The following is a 5937-nucleotide window of genomic DNA, read 5'->3' as shown; positions in this document are numbered from 1 at the left end:
TTGGTGTTCCTTTTGTCCAGGTCAGAAATGTGGATCTGTTGGGGCGGTATGCAATTTGAAGTGTCTAGGGTTTCTGGGATAATGGTGTTGATGTGAGCCATGACCAGCATTTCAAAGCATTTCATGGCTACAGATGTGAGTGCTACGGGTTGTTAGTCATTTAGTCAGGTTACCTTGGGTACAGGGACTATGGTGGTCTGCTTGAAACATGTTGGTATTAGACTCAGTCAGGGACAGTTGGAAAGTGTGAAGACACTTGCCAGTTGGTCAGCGGATGCTCGGAGTACACGTCCTGGTAATCCAGCTGGCCCGTGGCCTTGTGAATGTTGACCTGTTTAAAGGTCTTACTCACGTCAGCTACGGAGAGCGTGATCACACAGTCGTCTAGAACATCTCTGGCACTCTTGTATGCTTCAGTGTTACTAGCCTCGAAGCGAGCATAGAAGTAATTTAGCTTATCTGGTTGGCTTGTGTGTCACTGGGCAGCTCACGGCTGTGCTTCCCTTTGTAGTCTGTAATAGTTTGCAAGCACTGCCACATTCGAGGAGCGTCGGCGCCAGTGTAGTACGGTTCAATCTAAGTCCTGTATTGATGCTTTGCCTGTTTGATGGTTCGAAGGGCACAGCGGAATTTCTTATAGGCTTCCGGGTTAGAGTCCTGCTCCTTGAAAGCTGCAGCTTTATCATTTTGCTCATTGCTGATGTTGCCTGTAATCCATGGCTCCTGGTTGGGGTATGTACAGTGCCTTGCGAAAGTATTCGGCCCCCTTGAACTTTGCGACCTTTTGCCACATTTCAGGCTTCAAACATAAAGATATAAAACTGTATTTTTTTGTGAAAAATCAACAACAAGTGGGACACAATCATGAAGTGGAACGACATTTATTGGATATTTCAAACTTTTTTAACAAATCAAAAACTGAAAAGTTGGGCGTGCAAAATTATTCAGCCCCTTTACTTTCAGTGCAGCAAACTCTCTCCAGACGTTCAGTGAGGATCTCTGAATGATCCAATGTTGACCTAAATGACTAATGATGATAAATACAATCCACCTGTGTGTAATCAAGTCTCCGTATAAATGCACCTGCACTGTGATAGTCTCAGAGGTCCGTTAAAAGCGCAGAGAGCATCATGAAGAACAAGGAACACACCAGGCAGGTCCGAGATACTGTTGTGAAGAAGTTTAAAGCCGGATTTGGATACAAAAAGATTTCCCAAGCTTTAAACATCCCAAGGAGCACTGTGCAAGCGATAATATTGAAATGGAAGGAGTATCAGACCACTGCAAATCTACCAAGACCTGGCCGTCCCTCTAAACTTTCAGCTCATACAAGGAGAAGACTGATCAGAGATGCAGCCAAGAGGCCCATGATCACTCTGGATGAACTGCAGAGATCTACAGCTGAGGTGGGAGACTCTGTCCATAGGACAACAATCAGTCGTATATTGCACAAATCTGGCCTTTATGGAAGAGTGGCAAGAAGAAAGCCATTTCTTAAAGATATCCATAAAAAGTGTTGTTTAAAGTTTGCCACAAGCCACCTGGGAGACACACCAAACATGTGGAAGAAGGTGCTCTGGTCAGATGAAACCAAAATTGAACTTTTTGGCAACAATGCAAAACGTTATGTTTGACGTAAAAGCAACACAGCTCATCACACTGAACACACCATCCCCACTGTCAAACATGGTGGTGGCAGCATCATGGTTTGGGCCTGCTTTTCTTCAGCAGGGACAGGGAAGATGGTTAAAATTGATGGGAAGATGGATGGAGCCAAATACAGGACCATTCTGGAAGAAAACCTGATGGAGTCTGCAAAAGACCTGAGACTGGGACGGAGATTTGTCTTCCAACAAGACAATGATCCAAAACATAAAGCAAAATCTACAATGGAATGGTTCAATAATAAACATATCCAGGTGTTAGAATGGCCAAGTCAAAGTCCAGACCTGAATCCAATCGAGAATCTGTGGAATGAACTGAAAACTGCTGTTCACAAATGCTCTCCATCCAACCTCACTGAGCTCGAGCTGTTTTGCAAGGAGGAATGGGAAAAAATGTCAGTCTCTCGATGTGCAAAACTGATAGAGACATACCCCAAGCGACTTACAGCTGTAATCGCAGCAAAAGGTGGCGCTACAAAGTATTAACTTAAGGGGGCTGAATAATTTTGCACGCCCAATTTTTCAGTTTTTGATATGTTAAAAAAGTTTGAAATATCCAATAAATGTCGTTCCACTTCATGATTGTGTCCCACTTGTTGTTGATTCTTCACAAAAAAATACAGTTTTATATCTTTATGTTTGAAGCCTGAAATGTGGCAAAAGGTCGCAAAGTTCAAGGGGGCCGAATACTTTCGCAAGGCACTGTAATTACAGTCACTGTGTGGACGACGTCATCGATTCACTTATTGATGAAGCCAGTGATTGATGTGGTGTACAATGCCATCCGAAGAATCCCGGAACATATTCCAGTCTGTGATAGCAAAACAGTCCTGTAATTTAGCATCTGCTTCATCTGACCACTTTTTTATTGACCGAGTCACTGGTGCTTCCTGCTTTAGTTTTTGTTTCTAAGGATAGAATTGTGTTCAGATCTCCCAAATGGAGGGCGAGGGAGAGCTTTGTATGCGTCTTTGTGTGTGGAGTTTTTTTCCCCCCTTTGGTTGCACATTTAACATGCCGGTAAAAATTAGGTAAAACAGATTTAAGTTTCCCTGCATTAAAGTCCCCGGCCACTAGGTGTGCCGCCTATGGATGAGAATTTTCCTGTTGGCTTATGGCCGTATACAGCTCATTGAGTGGAGTCTTAATGCCAGCATCGGGTTTGTGTTGGTAAATAGACAGCGTCGAAGGACATAGATGAAAACTCTTGTAAATAGTGTGGTCTACAGGTTATCATGAGATACTCTACCTCAGGCGAAAGAAACCAAGACTTCGTGCACCAGCTTGTTTACAAGTATACATAGACCGTCACCCCTTGTCTTATCAGACGCTCCTGTTCCATCATGCCGAAATAGCGTAAAACCCGCCAGGTGTATGTTATTCATGTCGTCGTTCAGCCACTACTCGTGAAACATAAGATATTCGTTTTTAATGTCCCATTGGTAGGACATATGTGATCGTAGTTCATCTATTTTATTATCCATTGATTATATTTTGTCTAATAGGACCGATGGAGCAAAAAACTCCACAAAATAGCACAATTGGTTAGGGGACTTGGTTAGCCATCTCCTCCGCCGCCATTAGCCCTATTTGGTCAAATACCAAGTCAATATTACGGCAGGAACACTTCAAATAACCAAATAGAAATTACAGTCCATCATTACTTTAAGACATGAAGGTCAGTCAATCAGGAACTTTGAAAGTTTCTTCAAGAGCAGTCGCAAAAACCATCAAGCGCTATGATGAAACTGGCACTCATGAGGACCGCCACAGGAATGGAAGACCCAGAGTTCCCTCTGCTGCAGAGGATAAGTTAGTTGGAGTTACCAGCCTCAGAAATTGCAGCCCAAATAAATGCTTCACTGAATTCAAGTAACAGACACATCTCAACATCAACTGTTCAGAGGTGACTGCATGAATCAGGCCTTCATGGTCGAATTGCTGCTAAGAAACCACTAACCCAGGACACCAATAAGAAGAAGACACATGTTTGGGCCAAGAATCTCGAGCAATGGACATTAGACCATTGAGTCCAAATTTGAGATTTTTGGTTCCAACCGCCGTGTGTTTGTGAGACACAGAGTAGGTGAACGGATGATTTCTGCATGTGTCGTTCCCACTGTGAAGCATGGAGGAGGTGTGATAGTGTGGGGGTGCTTTTCTAGTGACACTGCATGTGATTTATTTAGAATTCAAGGCATACTTAACCAGTATGGCTACCACAGCATTCTGCAGTGATAAGCCATCCCATCTGGTTTGCGCTTAGTGCGACTATCATTTGTTTTTCAACAGGACAATGAACACATCTCCAGGCTGTGTAAGGGCTATTAAACCAAGAAGAAGAGTGATGGAGTGCTACATCAGATGAAATGGCCTTCACAAATCAGCCAACCTCAATCCAATTGAGATTGTTTGGGATGAGTTGGACTGCAGAGTGAAGGAAAAGCAGCCAACAAGTGCTCAGCATATGTAGGAACTCCTTCAAGATTGTTGGAAAAGCATTCCAGGTGAAGCTGGTTGAGAGAATGCCAAGAGTGTGCAAAGCTGTCAAGGCAAAGAGTGGACATTTGAAGAATCTCAAATATAAAATATATTTCTATTTGTTTAAAACTTCTTAGAGCTAGGCCCCTTTTTTCTCTACTTCCTGTCTCAATGACGTGCCCAAAGTTAACTGCCTGTAGCTCAGGCCCTGAAGCCAGGATATGCGTATAATATAATCCATATAATCCAAATCCAACCAGAAGTATTTTGAGTGAGAGACCATCCTCTTAGAAATTCAAGAGAAAGGTCATGGCTTCCACAGGATGTCAGCAGTTTATGTTCAAGGTTTCAGGCTTGTAACTTCAAAAACGAATAAGAAATATCAGTTTTAGCAGAAGGACATAGCGCGTGCAAACACACATTTCCAAGACTACGAAGACATTACGCACCTGCTAAAATTGGTTTCCTATTGAACACACTTCTTTCCGTAAGAAATATTATAGCTTGATTACATTTTAGGGTATCTGAGGAGTAAATAGAAATAGAGTTTAGGGGTAGATTTTCGGATTCCTATTTTGTCAAGTTGAACGAGTGGATTATTCAAATCGATGGCACCAACTAAACAGATATTTTGGGATATAAAGAAAGATTTTATCTAACAAAATGACCCTTTGGATGACAAATCAGAGGATGATTTTCAAAAGGTAAGTGAATATTTAATCTTTATATGTGAATGTATGAAACCTGTTCCGTTGGAAAAATATTTTGATGTGGGGCGCCGTCCTCAAACAATCGCATGGCATGTTTTCACTGTAATAGCTACTGTAAATCGGACAGTGCAGTTAGATTAACAAGAATTTAAACGTTCAGCCGATATAACACACATATGTACATAAATGGTTAAAGTCCATATTATTTATGATTATTTACTTGAATTGCGCGCCCTCCAGTTTCACAGGACGTTGTCCTGCTAGCGGGACCCTAGCCTTAAGAAGTTTTAAATAACACTTTTTATATGATACATGACATACATATGTGGTATTTCATAGTTCTGATGCCCCACATTACTGTACAATGTAGAAAATAGTAAAAATAAAGAAAAACGCTTGAATGAGTAGGTGTTCTAAAACTTTTGACCGGTAGTGTATACTTAAGATTGATTAATGTACTGTTTGCGATGAATGCGAATGACTTGCCACTGCGCCAGAGTTCATCCATAAGCGTCTTACAGATGGCCTTCTTGTAGGTAAGGAACGCTGGCAAGATGTTGACAAAGCGCCTCGGTAGCTTGTCCAGCTACTGGGGATTGTCAACAAACCAGTGCTTCCTACATACCTTGCAGACGAGACAGGAAGCTAGCAGGTAGTATTGGCCACTGATGCCAACAATCACCTGAGGTCTTCCCACACCAGAAGAGGCAAAGTGAGGTTTGGGGCAATTGTGTATACAAGGAAGGATGTAGTTGTTCCTTAGCCTCTCCATGATGTCATGCTCTGGCTTTCAGATGAATGGGTGGAGCTGGAAGTACTTTGGTGACGGCGGCTCAGACGAGGTCTCTATGAGTTCGGGCTGAGGTGGAAAACGCCACAAGGAGACCATGTTCATGAGGTGCCACACTGGTCGGGTCCCACTGGTTGTCCACCTCAGCCCGAACTCATAGAGACCTCGTCTGAACAACTACATCCTTCCTTGTATACACAATTGCCATCTGTAAGACGCTTATGGATGAACTCCAATGGCCTCCAGCTCTGTCTTCATACAAATTCTCTGATTGAGAGAACAGTTCCAGCGG

Source organism: Oncorhynchus clarkii, chromosome 6 (genome assembly GCF_045791955.1).
Source record: "Oncorhynchus clarkii lewisi isolate Uvic-CL-2024 chromosome 6, UVic_Ocla_1.0, whole genome shotgun sequence".
In the NCBI taxonomy this organism is placed as follows: domain Eukaryota; kingdom Metazoa; phylum Chordata; class Actinopteri; order Salmoniformes; family Salmonidae; genus Oncorhynchus; species Oncorhynchus clarkii.
The sequence above is the reverse complement of the archived record's forward strand: the minus strand, read 5'-3'. Positions refer to the sequence as shown.